The 16,633-nt window shown below is 39.3% G+C and overlaps 1 pseudogene; it reads right to left on the bottom strand.

Annotated features, from left to right (window-relative positions):
• Positions 1–11,444: 11,444 nt before the first annotated feature.
• Positions 11,445–13,599, bottom strand: LOC121138106 (annotated as a pseudogene).
• Positions 13,600–16,633: the final 3,034 nt, after the last annotated feature.

Below are 16,633 nucleotides of genomic sequence, written 5' to 3'. Positions count from 1 at the left end.
TTATGGACAGAAATACAATAGACTATCTGAGCACCTACCTCTAGAGTAGGCTATTGAGTCCTTTGGGAATATGCCAAGGACTGGTGTACCTGGGTCATATGGTCAGTCTACTTTTAGTCTTTTCTGAATTGTCCACACTGATTTCGACTGTGGCTCCACCAATTTTAAAATTAAATGAAGGTTACCCATTCCCTACATCCTTGAAAGAATTTTCTGTCTGTCAGGTGTTATTGTAACCTTTGCCAATCTGACTGGGGAAGATGAAATCTCATAGTTTTATTTCCATTTCTCTAGTTTCTAACAATGATAATGAATACTGTCATGAATTTTCTTAGCCACTTTTATTTTTCTACTGAAAACTCTCTGTTTAAATACTTAACCCATTTTTCTAAATATGTGAAATATTTTCTAGATCCTTTGATATTTGAGTTCTTTGTATACTCTTGATATTACTCCATTACATGTATGACAAAAAGATTCAATATAAGGGTGGCTTCTTTACTCCATTGATTGTTTCCTTATCTGTAATGAAGTTTTTTTTTAGTTTATGAGGTTGTGTTAATCAATTGCTGACCACTATTTCTACACTAATGGAATCCTATTTAGAATGTCCTTTTTTAAACTCATATTATGTAATGTAGTATATAGGTTCTCATTTTTCACTTTTAACCTTTTCAGGTTCCACACAAAGGTCTTTGATGTATTTGGAGTTGTTTTATGTAGGGTGATAGATAAGTGTCTGATTTCATTATTCTACATATAGACATCCAGCTTGTTGAAGATGTGTTTTTGTCATCTCTGTCAAATACTAGATGGCTGTAGCTAATGTACTCATGTCTGGATCTTCTATTTTGTCCCATTGAACTACAAATCTGTCTTTGTGCCAGGACAATATTGTTTGTATTTCTATAGCTCTGAAATATAACTTAATATCTGGTATGATAATCCTTCCAGCAAATTTTTCTGCTTGGGATTATTACCCTGTAAGCTTCACCCCAGTCCCTGGAATCCATATAATTTAAGAGTCTGGGGTATTCTGTTAGAAATTCAACCCCTAGCCCCCCTATTTCTCTCTGAACCCTGTTGTGTCTCAAAAAGCCTGCTAAATGATGACCTCCTCCCAAAGAGATGTTCAAGACCACTCCGACAGGCTATTTAAACTGCCTCCTCTCTAGGGGTCTGAAAAAATCATCTGGGAGCATTGTATCCATCAAATATGGGCTTTTTCTAATTTGGTTTGAGCTTTGGTGGGGAGGCTCATCGGGATGCAGAAACTTTTCAGGAATTTTCTTTGGCTGGCACAGGTCCCTTGTGTTCCCTTAAGAATTTAGGGTGCTTTCATGATATAAGTCCCAGAGCATGTAAGATTGAAAGGAATATCTCAGTGTAATAAAGGATTCATATGAAAATACTTATTTCAGGAAATTTTTTTTGGTCCTGAGATGAATGCCATTTGAGGTTGATTGGCATTGTATTGAATCTATAAACTTCTTTTAATTGGATGGTCATTTCACAATGTGAATTGTAGTCATATATACGCACGGGTAGGCATTTCCATCTCCTGGTTTCTTCCTTATTCTCTGTTTTCAGAGATTGTTAAAAAGGTCTTTTCCTATGTATTTGTGTATGTCTATTGGGAATGGGAGTGTTTCCACTTTTTCAGCATACTTATTATTCATATTTAGAACAGATAATGATTTTGTACCCTGTACTGTGCTTAAAGTGTTCATCATTTCTGGATTTTTAAAAACTTTTACTGAAAATGCATCTAGCTAAGGCTTCAGTCACTATATTGGATAAGAGTGCACATAGTAGGTAGCCATGTCGCAAAATTGTCTCAGTGTCATTGCATTAATTTTTTTCTGTTAGGATGATGTTGGTTATGGGTTTTTCAAATATGCCTTTTATTACATTGAAAAATGTTTCTCCCAGTCCTGGACTTTTATCATGAAGTCATATTGGATTTTGTGAAAGATATTTTCTGCATCTGTTGAGAAGATCATGTAATTTTTTTGCCCTTAAGTCTATTTATATGACGAATTAAAATTATTGACCTGTATATGTTGAACCATACCTACATCTCTAGGATAAAGCCAACTTGATCATGACAGATGAAATTTCTTTAAGACTTATGTGTTAATTATGTATTCAGTGTTTGGCCTGCATGTATGCCTGAATGGCCTAAGAGGTCACCAGATCTCATTATAGATGGTTGTGAACCACCATGTGATTGCTAGGAATTGAACTTGGGATCTCTGGAAGAATGGCCAGTGCTCTTAACCTCTGAGCCATCTATACCACCTGACAGATGATCTTTTTAATATGTGATTATATATAAAAACAAAAATAAAAATATATAGATATGTCTGATTTGCAATATTTTATCAGTAACTTTTACATCTGTATTAATCATAGACATTGGGCTGTCATTTTCTTTCTCTTCTTGTGTTTTTACCTAATTAGATACCAAATATATGCCCAACATATTAGGTACCAAATTCTGACTATAAAAAGGGGGTTTAGAAGTTTTCCTTCAGTTTCCATTTTCTTTCTCCTCTCACAGTTTTGGGTAATTTAAAAAGTATTGGTTGTAGGCATTCTTTTGAATTTTGGTAGAATTTTGCTGTGAATCCATCTGGGTCTAGGTGATTTTTGTGGTTGTTTTGGGGTATTTTGTCAGAAAGGTTTGTTACTGTTTTAGTCTGCTTATCTGTTGTGGGTTTGTATATGTTGTTGATGTCTTCTTCCTTAACTCTGGTGGTACAGATGAATTAACCCATTTATTTAGGTTTTTAACTTAATGGAATATAGGGTTTTAGATTATTACTTTATAGTGTTCTGAATGTATATGGTTTCTGTATGTGTTTCCCTGATTCTGTTAATTTGAGTCCATTTTTTTGTAAGCTATGCTAAAGATCTATTGATCTGGTTTATATTATGAAGAAACCAGCTCTTAAGGTTTGTTGATACTTTGTATTGGTTTCTTTGTTTCTACTTCATTCATTTCTGCTCTTACTTTTAAGTCTTCCTGTCTACCTTATTTGGGACTATTTTGTTTTTGTTTTTCCAAGTTCTTGTGCAATACATAAATCACTATTTGTTCTCTATGATTTTAATATGGATGCTGAAATCTATAATTTTTCATGTTGGGACTGCTTTTAATATGTTCGAAAGGGTTGTTGTGTTGTTTTCTCCTTCATTTAGTTCTAGGATTTTTAAAAAACTTCTTCCCATTTTTTTGACTCATTCATCATTCAGTAATGTATTGATCTTCCTAAGTTCACATTGTTCCTGGTGAGTCTTCTACTGTGGAGTTTAAAATTTATTGCATTGTCCTGAGTTAGGGTGCACAAAATTACTTCATTTTTCTTGTTGTTGAGATTTGTTTTCTGTTTCATGTAGTGGTCTGTTTTGGGGAAACTTTAATAAACTGCTGTGTAGAATGCACATCACTTCCTGTCCCTACTCAATAAGCCTAGTCTGAATTGAGTTGCATTTCCTGTTCACTGGCCCAGCCTGAAAGTTTCCCATATCTTGGCCTTCTGTGTAGTCCTCAATCCCTGGGCCCTTGCTCTAGCTAACAGCTTTTGTGTAGTGGTGCTGCCTGTGAGTGCCCCTTGTGCAGACTTTTCTCACTAACATCACATTCACAGACACAGTGCAGGCAGCACGGTTTACACAACAGCCCAATGGCCACCATTGAATTGGAATCATGTTACCTAATCACTCCAGTTATCAATCAACCCTAAAGAGTTGAAAGACAACCTACCAACTCTTCATATCTGCTCTGAAGTCAATGAAATATATGGAGCAACACAAACAAAACCAAGCTGTCACTCAGCAAAGGCAGGATGCAATCTGCCATCAAATACTTAGCTAACAGCAGAAGGCCAAAGGCATACATCCCTTTGCAAAACCACAAACACGATGAAAATCCAAGACAATGTGGGCCCCCAATGCCACCAGCCCCATAGGGATGTTCTGCAATGAGAATGACCAGAAGGGACTGACCTCAGGACACACAATTTAAAAGGATAATCATAAAAATAATCAAATAATTCAAGGAATTAGAAGACTACTTGACTAAACACCTCAAAAAACTTAAAGAGGATAGGAATAAACTCCAGAGTACAAGAGGGGGAAGAAGGAATCAGGACAAGGAGAAAGAAGAGTAGGAGGAGGGGGAGGAGGAGGAGAAGAGAGCATTGGGGCAGGGCAGGATAACCACTCCCAGTATTGAGTAGCTCTTCTGGCAAGAGTGGTACTATTTCTTTCATGGGGGCTGAGTTCCTCCATCCTAAACTCTTAAGAATATAATCTTGAGGCTGGAGAGATATCTCAAGACATACAGTTGTTGCTTTGTAAACATGAGGATCTGAGTACAGTTCCCACATGAGAAAATCTGTGTGTAGTAGCGTGTGATTTAAATATCAACACTGGGGTGAGACAGCATCCCTGGGGTGCTATGCCAAGCCAGCCTAGACCACTTGGCAAGTTCTCTGTCAGTAAGAGACTTTGTCTCGCAAAAATGGTGGGTGGTACGTAAGGAATATAACACTTGAGTTGTTCTCTGGTCTCTATATGAACACATACAGAAACACACATATACACGATCCTACCTTTTCCTATTTCTGATATTGTTATAAAATTGTTACAATGACAACTAAACTAAATTTCGATGTGAGTTTTGAAGAAGACAACTATCTAAACACAACTGTTACTTCAAAGATCATAAAAATCACATTTTATAGGCACAGAACAGAAGACATTTAAAAATCAAGGCCCTTTTTAAATACATTGGTGGAAATATTCAATGGGTGACTTAACATAGATCTCTGTTATACGCCTCCAGTGTTATCTGACAGCATTCTTAGCCTCTTGGTTGACTGGAAGCTAAGAGTCTGTTCATAGATTGCAATGGATTTAATATTACATTAATATTGGTAGATTAGTAAGATATTAGTTCAGTTAAAGAGGAGGGCAATATATGGATATTAAAAGGACTAAATTTAACCTGGAATTTGAGTCTGAATTTGGTGCATACTAAACTCTTCGTAGTCAGGGAAATTCTAAGCCCTGATGAAGATATGTTGAAAGGTGGTGGCCTTCAGAGAAACTTTCATTCACAAAACCATAGCACATATACTATCAGAAAATCTTAGAAAGGAGACAACTGCGTCATATTTAAATCTAAATGCATGATATATTTTTAAGTGCAAATATTGACCTAGAGCTTTAGGGCAACAAGAGATTATTAGTAACAGGAGTAACTGTAGCACTCATCTATGAACTTCTCTGGTTTGTGTATGATGGATTGGTCACTAGTAAGATGTGCAAGTGAGAAATGTACAGGTTAATATTTAGGTTGAGTACAGGAATAGCTGTGAGAGAAGCAGAGGTACTGTTGTGCCTCCCAGACCACTAGATGTTAAAGAAAAACAAAAAAGCAGGAAGAGAAAATGAAGTGTAAATACTGAAGTCTTCTCGAACAACAGAAGTAAGTGAAGGGGGTTGATTTTGTTGTTATTATTGGGGATTTTTGCTGTTGTTTTCATTGGTGCTGCTGATGTAGCCTAGGGTCTTCCTCAGTCTGGGCATGTGCTCTGTCACTGAGCTTTGCCCTGATCCTGAAGATGATTTAGAGTTAAATCCTCCTGATCTTGAACTGATACAGAAAGCCTTTGCACAGCCTCCTCTGTGATTGAAGGCACAAGCCTTTGGGAGCAGGCTCTCCAAATACCTATTCAGTGAAGTTTTAGTGTCTGCAAAGAAGACAGGATAGGACACTTGGAGCCACACAAACAAACATCCCCAACTCTTGCTTGCTCCTCTTGTCTGTGAACTTGCTTGTTCTTCCATGGAGGCCTTTACGTTCCCTTGCAGTTTGCTGAGACACCCCTTGCCTTGGGTTGTTTGGAAAGTCTCATTTTCCTGTGTGCTCATAAGCCATGTAAGAGGCAATTAGTTAAAGTCACTAACCACAAATAAACTCAAATCATTTTCACTTAGACAAAATCAAGCCATAAAACCAGTCAAAGTCAAACTATCAGGTATAAACTGAAGGTAGATTTTAATCAAGGTGATCTCACAGTTGGGATTAAAGACAAAATGCATGAGAAGACTAGCTAGATATTTCATGCTGTCTGTTGAGAAAACATAGTCACACAGTCCTGTGGTTTCAAAGGCCAGGTAGTCGATACTAATTCATCACCAGGAAGACTGTCGAAAACCACTCAAAGGTGAGTTGTTAGATAAGACAGAATTAAAATATTTAAAGAGGGATCTGTACCCAAAATAGCAGTTATTTTAAGCATGCTTGAAACACTTTAAAAAGCAGAATTTACCTTCACATCACACTAGGAGTAAATAACAGCACTCACTATTGCCTAAGCGCTTGTCTACAAGGATATAGCAAGCACAGCCTTCACTGGAAATGTCAGATGTATCCACATCTTAGAAGTGGGTGACAGGTCTTAACTATGAATTTTTGATCCCGACACACTTGTGTATTGAAATCCCAACCCACAAGTCAGTGGTATCAGGGTGAAGGGTTAGGGAGGCAATGAGGTCATTGGGTTTTGCTCTCGTAATAGAACCAGGTCCTGTATGAGAATGCAGGGCACATGTACTGGGAAAACAAGCCTCTGCAAACCAGGCAATGGGTACTTCTGCTAACTGGATCCCTCTCCCCTGCCCCCAATGATCCCACTCTGCTCAGGAGAAATTGCCTAATTCCACCTTCTCTGGGGTACCATATATATCTTAGGGTCCTTCCTGTTTCCCAGACTCTCTGGCAGTGGGATTGTAGGCTGGCACTCCCCTGGTCCATGTCTAAAATCCGTATATGAGTGAGGATATGCATGACATGTTTGTGTTTTTGTGACTGGGTTACCACACTCAGGATGGTTTCTTCTAGTGCCATCCATTTGCCTGCAAATTTCATGAATAACTTGTTCTTTTCTGCTGGGTAGTACTCTATTGTGTAAATGCACCACATTTTCTCTATCTACTCTTCGGTTGAGGAGCATCTAATCCTATGCTTTCTATACTCTCTCTGTTGGCCAGCTGGACACTTGTGCCATCTGGCTTTGAAGGTTGTGCTTTCTGTCCTGCCATAGGGTGTTGTCATCTCCTGTATGGTGGTTTGATGATCTCATTTGTCAGTGATCTTCAGATTTAGGGTAAGCAAAGATAATGTCAGATTTCAGGGTTTATGTTCATGGGAAATATATATTGTTTAATTTCTAAGTCTCTTTCAATAGGAAGCAAAATGTATAAAAAATCCTGGCTTACATACATTGTCTGTGTATAATTCTAAACATTGCCATTGTGTGTGTAGATCCATGAAACTGTCATTAAACTGTCATTGCAGTTAAGAATTTTTCTATTCCTGTAATTCTTCTCTTGTGATTACATCCCCAAGACCCTGCCCTAACCCTTTGAAGCACTAATGAACTCTCCCCTTTGACTATGACATTGTATACATGGAGTCAGGCAGTTCATCTTCTGAGACTCACTGAGTAGAGAACCACAGTGTAGGTGGACCACAGTTTACTTAAACATTTACTTGGGGATGTACAGTTTCTATTACAGATGTGCATGCAATGATCATTCTTACAGTCTCTCTCTCTCTCTCTCTCTCTCTCTCTCTCTCTCTGTGTGTGTGTGTTTGTGTGTGTGTGTGTGCGTACACATAAACTTAAACTTACATGTCTCTGAACACATAAACACTTGGTAGACTATGTAGTAACTAGATGGCTCCTTCCTTCCTTTCTTTATTTCTTTTGTTTTTTCAAGACAGGTTTTCTCTGTGGCTTTGGAGGTTGTCCTGAAATTAGATCTGTGGACCAGGCTGGTCTCGAACTCACAGAGATCCACCTGCCTCTGCTTCCTGAGAGCTGGTTATTAAAGGCGTGCACCACCACCACCTGGTGGCTTCTTTCTTTCTAATGCAGCTATTCCACTTATCTTTCCCTGCCTCTTGATTAGCAGTTGTTTCTCATCATTTTCCATAAAAATCCACTGTGACTGATTTGGACCAATTGTGTGTCTCACTGTGTTTTAATTTGCATCTCTCTGGTGGCTAATAATAAAATCTCTGTCTTGCCTGTGGTCTGCTTTCTAATTGGATTACTGAGGGTTCTATTTTAAAGTCAATTTTTTTTGCATTCCAGATGTGAGACTTTTGTTGCGTGTGTGATGTTGTTCACTGGTGACTTATCTTTTCATTCTTAGCAGACTCTTTCATGGAGTAAAAGTATGTTCTTTTTGATTGTAGTAAATTCTAGTTATATCAAGTGTTTCAGGACTATGTTTGTGGTGTCTTTGTACAACTTTAAGCCCCAAATATTCACACCTAAGTGTATTCCCCCTCCCAAAACGGAGCCTTTATAGATAAATCTTGACATTTAAGACTGTTGTCCATAATGTTATTACAGAATGAGTGTGAATTCCAGCAATGTTTATCTTTTTACTCAGGGGTTTGCAGTAGCTCCATAAAACAAAAATCTGCACCTCTTCTATAAAGTGTGTTACACTTCTGCAGAAATTAGCCAATCATGGCTGCTGTCTCTATTTTTGGATTTTCAGTTCAGTTCTTTCTGTCAATGTCTGTGTCTTTCCTGCTTCAAATGCTACAGTGTTGTTTGCTTTAGATCCTCAGTAAAACTTAGTACCATGTGATGACTAGTCTTTGTTTTCAACTTGACTTTGTCTGGAATTAACTAAAACCAAAAGGACTGGGCTCATCTGTGAGGAATACATTCTTAATACAGTGGTGTTAATTAGGAAGACCCACTTCTGTTCTGGGTCTTTGAAGTGGGAAGATAAATCTTTAATACAGATATTTGAGGTGGGAAGATCTGCCGTTAATCTGAACAGAGCCTTCTGCTGGTAACCTGTATAAAAGACATGGGAGAAGGAAATTCTCTCTCTCTCTCTCTCTCTCTCTCTCTCTCTCTCTCTCTCTCTCTCTCTCTCTCTCTCTCTCTTGCCTTCACTGGCCCTCTCAATTACATTCATTCACTGGCATTAGATCCCACTTCTTAGGGATTCCAGCATACAAAAGACCAGCTGAAACATTCAGCCTCATGGACTAAACAAGCACTATGTTCCTGAACCTTCCATTTATAACCAGCACTGTTGGACTATGCCACAGCCAGTAAGGCATTCTAATAAACTATAACTGTGTCGGTGGGTGGCAAAATCTCTCTGACCTTAAGTCAAAATGGAATGGAGTCACTGTGAACAGATACCACACTTGATGTTTCACTTTTTTAAAACAATTTACTGAGGTCTGACTTGTAGCTCAGGGTATGTCTGTCCTGTTCAGTGCATAAAGGTGCTGGTAATAATAATAATAATAATAATAATAATAATAATAATAATAGATTAAATGTAATTTTCCTTGTTGTTGGTAGTCAGTTTTGAAATTCAAATTAAATCCCATTGGTGGGTAGTGGAGAGTGTCCCTGTGCATCCTCCAGTGCCTTCCTGGCATGGTTGTCTCGATATCTCTTACTAAGAGAAGTGTTGAAACCTGCAAACATAGTGTAGTAAACAGCGTCCTTGTTTGGCAACACAGTTTTGATTGCTTTGTCTTCTTGATGGATTGAGCTTTTATAAATAGGTGAATTTACATCCATCTCTCATACTTTTCTGTACTATAAGGTCTATTTTGCCTGATGGTCCTGTATTCATTTTGCTTGTTACTGCTGGGCTAAGACTAAGCCCTGACACAGAACTTGGCCTTTCCTAGCATCATTTCAACCACCTATAGGAAAGATGTCTGATTTTCCTCTGATAAAAATCAAAGGCACAACAAGGCCTTTGCTGGCCCTGTGGTGAAGGGACTTAGACTTTGCATTGAGGGCTGGGGTGGCAAGCTAATATCTATATGTCAGAATGAGAATACATTAGTCTTGTGTCACTATTCCTGGCACAGTGTGCTGGCTGTCACTCTTTTGCTTCTCTGCACCTCCATAATCAAGGTTTTATGTGTGATATGTGCTTATTTGTCCAGCTTAGAAGGACTAATTAGTTTTAGGACATCCAGGCTGCCACAAGAACAAGTCATAACCTCTGTGTCTTTACTCAATGGAGTTTTTTTTTCCTTCAGAGTCCTGAAGGATGCCTGGAAGCACAAGATTAAGTTTGCTCTCTGCTGTGCAAGCAACCCCTCCATCATGGTATCATATCTTTAAATTGGAATACTGTATCATACTGCTTGGTCAATACCATCAAGGCTCAGGGATTATCACAGAGTGGGGAGGCATTGTAAGAGTTAAAGGCAATGGAAGTCTGCAGAAAACAGTATTTACTAGACATCGTCTTACCATTGAGCACTTGAACTCACAGCAGCTGACATGCTGTATACAAGATCCACAGAAGATTAAGTCAGAGAAAATGCCAGCAGGGGTGTGGGGGTGCTCATGCATCCATCCCCTGCTAAGCAGATATTGGCAATTGGTACCTGGAGGGAGAGGGAGAGCCAGATTTATGCAGAGATACATGTTCCAGTAGATTGTCCCACATTAGTCACATTAACAGGACTAAGTGAGCATTTTTATGTTTAAATCATTTATTCAAGAAATCAAGTCTTTTACAATGTTTTTATTGCATTTGAAGACACTTCCAGGAAATGCTTGTGTTTGGAGCCTTGACTATGTAATCATCTGCACTAGCTGTCACATTTCTCTGCATAATCCCATTGCCTGCAGTGGTGCTAATCAAACCTAAAAATGCTAGCATATCAAATATGCCAATAGCTAATACGTACCCCACTGTCTGTATCAAATATTCATCAGCTAGGAAAACTCCAAAGGCAAATGCTGAATATATAGTTCAAATCAACATTCTCCACAGAAGAAAACAGTTTGAGACTAATTTTCTATAATGTCAACTGCTCATCAGTTCCTCAATATACTGCAGTTATTTCAAGGATAATAAAAGTGTGTTCACTACTCACAATTTCAAAACTTAATAAAAAACAAAATAACTAAGTTCTAAAAGGCATAAACAAGTATACAAATAGAATTACTTTATAAAATTTTGACATCTCTTGTCTGTGTATCTTATTATAGTAAATACATGGAAACAGGGCATATGTACACTCAAGTCATTAGTGGTTATCTCAGTTTTGCTTCCATGGGTAGTTGCCCCTACAGATGTGGTAAATGAGAGGCTAAAACAATGAAATTCTGACAAGCTCTGCCTGTTCTCTGTGAACTTTAGTCCACTTCCTATGTGAGATCATCCAGTTCATGCTTGGAAGTTAAAACTGTTCTCTTAGAGCTGTTCAGCATATGCCCTCACACGTGTGTGGACCAGGAGGGCCACCTCAAGAATTCCCTACTGGTACTGACTTTGGGAGACCCAAGTTTCTACAATAAGTGTTTTCAAACTGTTTTCTCTTTTCAAAGCCCCAATCTTCCCATTATGGACCTTCACTCTGCAGTCCCTTTCACCCACGACATGACCCTGGGGGCATTTTCAGAGGGTTAGTTTCTGTGAAGTTCTCTGCATCCTCTTTTGTGCTTTGTCCCAATTTGTTTTGCTTATATTCTACAGAAAGTAAAGATCCTCAATTGAGGACAGTTTTCCTGACTCCAAACACACATGTGTTCGTCAAAGAAGAAGCTGAATGAGCATCTTCATTCCTCCACCGTTTCCCAGGCCCTCTCCCTTTCTCCAACATCTTCCGGCCTTGGTTGGTAACTGTAATATCAGAGTGAACAGATGCAGGGACATTATCTCTTTGGAAAATACCGTCACTTCCAACCTGCTCCTTTTGTTTTCCAGCTGTCTTTATATTTTGGATTTTTCAATGCTTTTTCATCTTCATAATCTGTATTCTGCAAAGCATACTTTACTCGTATTTTCTTTAGTGCTTTTCTTCTTTCCAAGTCTTTTTCCTCCTTACTTAATGCCGCACCAACAAAAGGTTTACCTTTCTTATCAAGGTGAAGATGAGCTGTGACTTGCCCTGGTTCACAGCCATCACAGGTCTCACTGCCAGGGTGAATGTGAAAAGACAACACAGCCTCCCCAATTTTCACTTCATCACTGTGATAAAGGACACTCTTAGTTTTTGGCTGAGGAATCTGCTTCCCATTGACAATGATACCATTTTGGCTGCTCTGATCCACAAGGACATAGCTTTGCAAGTCATGGTCAAAATAAATTTCTACATGAAACTTGCTGACAACAACTTCGGGAATACATAGAGTATGATCCATATTCTTCTCTCTCCAAATTGTGGCTGGGTTTACTTCTGTGATCATGAAAAGCAAACCGGTCTGCAACACTTGAGATCTAACAACAATCACCAGAATACAGGAGTCCAAAACTTTTCTTCCTCTACTTCATCCTCTGATTCTTCCGAAGATCCCTTGTTCTCATTGGAACTGTCTTCATCGGAACTGTACTCACTCTGAGAGTCTGTAATTTCACCTTCTTCTGGTTCACTCTTGCTCTCTCTAACTTTCTCATCCTTCAATGAGATGCTACAGTGCCCCCACTAACTGGAGCAGCGAGCATTAAGGAACGACTTCTATGAGCAGTGTCGACTCTGGCCTTCTTTTACATTTTTGAGGAATTTACTTCTTCACTGCAGCTTGTGTGTTCAATGCTAATGATGTTCTGATCTTCTGAACTCAAGTCCTTTTCGTCATTTGCTGTAAAAAGGCCTGGCTCCTTTCTTCTCTTCTTCAGCTTTTTATCTTTGCTTGGTTTTGTGCTAGAGGTCTGGTAAGGTTGTAATCTACTCGAGAATGAAATTGGTGTCGACCACTTCCCACATCACAGTAGTCATAAATCCCAGGGGAAGGGTCATAGCACATTTGGTTTTCAGAATCTTAATAGAAACCAGTGCTGTGGTCAAAATACAATGCCTTGTTCTCAACGTAGGTAAAGCCAGTCTGTGACACAGCAGCTTCTGCTGCAGCTTTGAAACTGTCCACTATCGAGGAACCTACCAAGGCTGTGACCTCTGCTTCTAAGGCAAATGCACTCTCCTGTGAATCGAATGTGAAATGATCCTCCTGTCCATGTTTTACACAGTCTGTTCCATCATTAACAGCATGACTATCACTGTATATTTGTGATTCATCTTTCATAGAGCATACTGCCTCTGCTGTACAATCAGTTCTGTCTCTTTACTGGGAAGACTATCATCGTTACAATATGTCTCATAATAATGATCTGGAATTGACCAAGGTGCATGGTTCTATGTCTGTACTTCTACATCAGACTTCTTCCTATCTTCATGTCTCTCACAATTGAGTATTTTACTGAGTTCTTCTACCTGCGTGGGGAGCATCTTGTTATTGCTCTCGTGCTCTGGCACAGCAGCTTCTTATGATGCAGCAGCTTCTTCACATCCCGCACCTACCTCTTGCAGCTCCACAGCTCGAGCTCCAACTTCTCCACCTTCCACCTCAGCTGCACCAACTCCAGCTCGGGAGAGGGGGCGGCGACGAAGGAGCCTCTGCGGAGGGTCTGTGCACACTGACATATGTGTGTGCATGCTTGCCCAGGGGCCACCGGAATGAGCGGGATGCGAGAGGCTATCCCATGCAGGCCTGGCTCGGTGGGACACCGCTATGTGGCACCCAAGGCTGCGAACCAAGCTATGAGCTAGATGGCGAAACTGAACTTGCCCTGCCCTGGCCTTGAGCCTACTGGTGACAGCCTCGGAGAAACCTGAGAGCTACAGGGACAGGGACAGGTGAACCGACCAGAAGACCTTATTGAGCATCTTTAAAAGAGCACATGAGGTTGGGAAGGAATCATGGTGGTAGATATAGGACAGGAATGAGACAAGAGAGAAAGGACTGGTGGGACTGGTTAAACTGCATTAAATGCATGTTTGAAATTCTCAAATAATAGATAAAAACCTATCATCTGCCTACCACCTATCTGTCTACCAATCATCTTTCCTAACCATTGTTTCTACTGTTTCACTATACAATGACACTAACTAAAAAGTCAATCTCAAATAGTTATATTCCATAAGATTCTATTTACATGATAGCTGTGAACAACGTATTAGTGGGCATCTAGAGTGTAGTGTGAGTATAAGTGGGTAACAAGGTTGCTTTAGGAAGTTATGGAAATACATGTTCTTTATCCCAATTACACAGGCATTATCTAAATCTACATATTCACTAAAACTCATAATTAATAAAATAACATATTACATGATTGCTTATAGTTTGAGACGGGGTTTTGACATCAGGTCAAGTTCCATCTTCAATCCTTGTACTAGGACAGCCCCCATCCCCATTTCTCTGAAGCAGAAGGTAGACACCCACCATGCTCAGAGACAATATTTCTAAAAGGCTACATTTGCACATTTGACATGCCATTATTTCAAAACTAAATTGAAATGTTGAAATAAATACAGATTTATATAAAAATGGGTTATGACTTAAACTAGTTAATGTCAAATGCATTGTGTAGACATCATTAATCGCAATTTTAAAATAGATTTTTTTCTCTCTTTAGTTATTTTATGATTGGCAAGTGTTTAAGATATAGCTGTGCAAAAGATAAACATGGCCGTACTCTCTCATATATGGATTTTAGACATAGATCTGGGAAGTGCCATCCTACAATCCCATGGCCAGATAGTCTGGGAAACAGAACCTTCATTGAGTGGCTGATGGAAAAAGAGGCAGACTCCCATGGCTAAGCGCTGAGCTGAACTCAAGAAAGCCAGTAACAGAGTGGGAGGACTGATGACCAAATGGATTAAGTCTGGGCTGGTTTAACCCCCAGAAACAGCTGACCTGACAAGGGTTAGCTTTTCAATTCCAGACTGATGCCTGGGAATCCAGCATGCATCTGATCGAGACTCCCTGAATGTGGCTATCAGTGAGGAGGCCTAGGTAATCTATTGAGCCTTGGGAAGTAGATCATTATTTATCTCGGGTATACAAATTGACTTTGGACTCCTATCCAACAGTGAGAGATGCACCCTCACCATGAAAGCTTGGGGGAGGTTCTAGGCCCTGTCCTGAATGAAATGACAGACTATGGGCAACCCAATGGAAGGTCTCACCCTCACTGGGGAAATGAGGGGATATTAGGGAGGTTGGTGGCAGGGCACGGGAGGAGGGGAGGGAAACAGAAAGGGACCTTGAATTGACATGTGAAGCAACCTTGTTTCTAATTTAAATTTAAAAATAAATAATAAAAAAGATATAGCTGTGCATGCACAGAAGGATCCCAGATGCTCTCTTTTATTTCAAAGATGAAAATGAAATCGCAAATGGTGAGTGAAGCTCTGAATGGCCTTTGCTGTGTCTACACTGGAGATGCCATTAAGTAATATTCCTCCTACGTACAGTGTACACTGTAGATATCACTGAAAACAGCTGTATGAAGAGGATTTGCTTTTTGCCATGATAAATGTGTATTGGAAATGGGACCCAGTCATTTGTAGTAGCATTTGCTGCCTGGATATGCTGCCCTGCTTGTTGGTTTGCCCAAAGTGGAAAGACATAATGGGCCTCAGAGGAAGAGCAGAGTGTGGGTGCTGTCTGTGTCCTCAAAACAGAGTGAACAACTCGAATTCTGCTAATGTAATGGAGGCTATTTATCTATGTATGCATGCAAATTTGTATTTATCAACTGCCTATCAAACATTTATCATCACTCTTCTACACAGATGAAGGATCAGTGCAATGAATCCTATCAAATGTATAGATTTAAATAGCTCCATAAAATCAAAATGAAGCTGATCTAGTTCCATCCCTTCCTAAAGCCACCGCAGGTCACAACCCTCCCCAGAGTCACACTGTGAATTCCCAGGTACTCTTGATCTATTATACCTAACTGCACCAAAAGCTCTGTTATTTGATAAAGAATAGTTACAGTACTTAATAGTAATATTAAAATATAACTTATTTAGGAATCATTCCACATGTTACTTTTAGATCCTTTTTCACAGAAAAATCTCAACACATTATAAACAAACTAGTAAACTGAAAACTGATATGAAATATCAGGTCACGATTCCCACTCATGCTCTGAGTTGTACGATGGGAAGATGGTGGGGGAGTGAGAGGACTGGAGGGAGAGGGAACTGGTATTGGTGTGTTAAATAAGATTATTTTAAAAGTAAAAATCATAATAGACTACCAAGTTCGAGAGAAATATGAGTAGGAGTTAAAAAGCAGGCAAAGAAAATAGGAAATATCAGACAGTGGGTGGAGGCACAATCCAAGCAGTAGTGGTACATGTCTTCAATCCCAGGACTAAAGAGGCAGAATCAGGCAGATCTTTGTGAGTTTCAGGCCAGTCTGATCTACAAAGCTGCACAGCAAAACCCCGTCTCAAAAAAAAAAAAAAAAAGAAAAAGAAAAAAGAAAAGAAAATTAACTCTGAATTCTGTAGTTAAATTTCAGTATTGGCTTCATGAGATCTTATATTTTTTATGTTTATTTTATGAGTATGCATGCCTTGACTATTTACATATGTATACACCGTGATTTTACCCGATGTACACGTGGGTAAGGGAAGGATGACAGCTACCCTGTAACTAGAGCTACAGAGGTTTTTCAGGCACTGCATGGCTATTAGGAACAGAACCTATGTCCTCTGCAACAGCAACAAGTGACCTTAATTGCTG

Source organism: Mesocricetus auratus, unplaced genomic scaffold (genome assembly GCF_017639785.1).
Source record: "Mesocricetus auratus isolate SY011 unplaced genomic scaffold, BCM_Maur_2.0 contig_8849_pilon_obj, whole genome shotgun sequence".
Classification (NCBI taxonomy): Eukaryota; Metazoa; Chordata; class Mammalia; order Rodentia; family Cricetidae; genus Mesocricetus; species Mesocricetus auratus.
The sequence above is the reverse complement of the archived record's forward strand: the minus strand, read 5'-3'. Positions and strand labels throughout refer to the sequence as shown.